Raw genomic sequence first — 955 nt, forward strand, 5'->3', positions numbered from 1 at the left:
AAGGAGGTGTGTAAGTTTTGGGGCATAGCCCATGAAAACCTCACTGCTTGGGGCTGGAAAAGGTTGATAAAGCATTTTACGAAGTGCTGCCCAAGTCCACTGGTCTCATGTCACACCAAAGGCCTCAGTCCCCAGAGAAGATGTGTCCCTTTGGGTGGTTTATGCCAGGAAATGAAGTACACAACCTGCTGTGGTAGGATAGCAAGGGAGCTGTTGTTATAAGCAGCAAAAAGGTGGGAAGATGTTTTGGAAATCTGACCTGAAGAACAAGTTTAGTGAATGAGCCCCCACCCCCAGTGATGAGCTGACTGGCCACACCAGTGCCACAGGGTGTGGAGGGCTGGAACAAAATGTACCTCCCAGTGTGGCAACTCCAGTAAATGCCTGGTGTCAGAGAAATGCATCCAAGCACCATCTCTGCCATGTTCTGAGTGGGATGTTGGCATCTGTGCCAATATCAGTAATGAGACAGAAAAGTCCTTTTCATTTGCTTTGCTGCATTCAGTTTTAGTCCTGGCTCTCAGGGACCATGGTGTGTGTGACCTGCACATGTGAAGCATCCTCTCTTTTTCTTATCTGTTTAGTCTGTGGTCTTTGGTTGCTGCTAAAGCACACAAAAAATGTTTAAAAATAATGAAAAAAGCTCGCTAGTGTGAGGATTACCTGTAAGTTCAACGCTGAGTTTTTAAATTAAATCCAAGGACGTGTTTCCTTGGCTTTGTGGGTGTTAACCTGCCAGGCGAGTGGGTATCCGTGGCCAGTTAGAAATCAAACAGTATGGAAAGTTTCAGTGCACAAGGCCTGATTTCACAATTTTTGTGCCTTTAAACTTTCATCAAACTGAGATGAAGTCTGGGGATAAGCACTGGATGCAGTGTTGGGTGCAGATGCTGAAAAGGGCTCATTGATGAGCAAGTTAACACAACACTAACAAATTGATGTCAGACTTCACTGG

The sequence above is a fragment of the Corapipo altera genome, unplaced genomic scaffold, assembly GCF_003945725.1.
Source record: "Corapipo altera isolate COAL_440 unplaced genomic scaffold, ASM394572v1 55, whole genome shotgun sequence".
NCBI lineage: Eukaryota > Metazoa > Chordata > Aves > Passeriformes > Pipridae > Corapipo > Corapipo altera.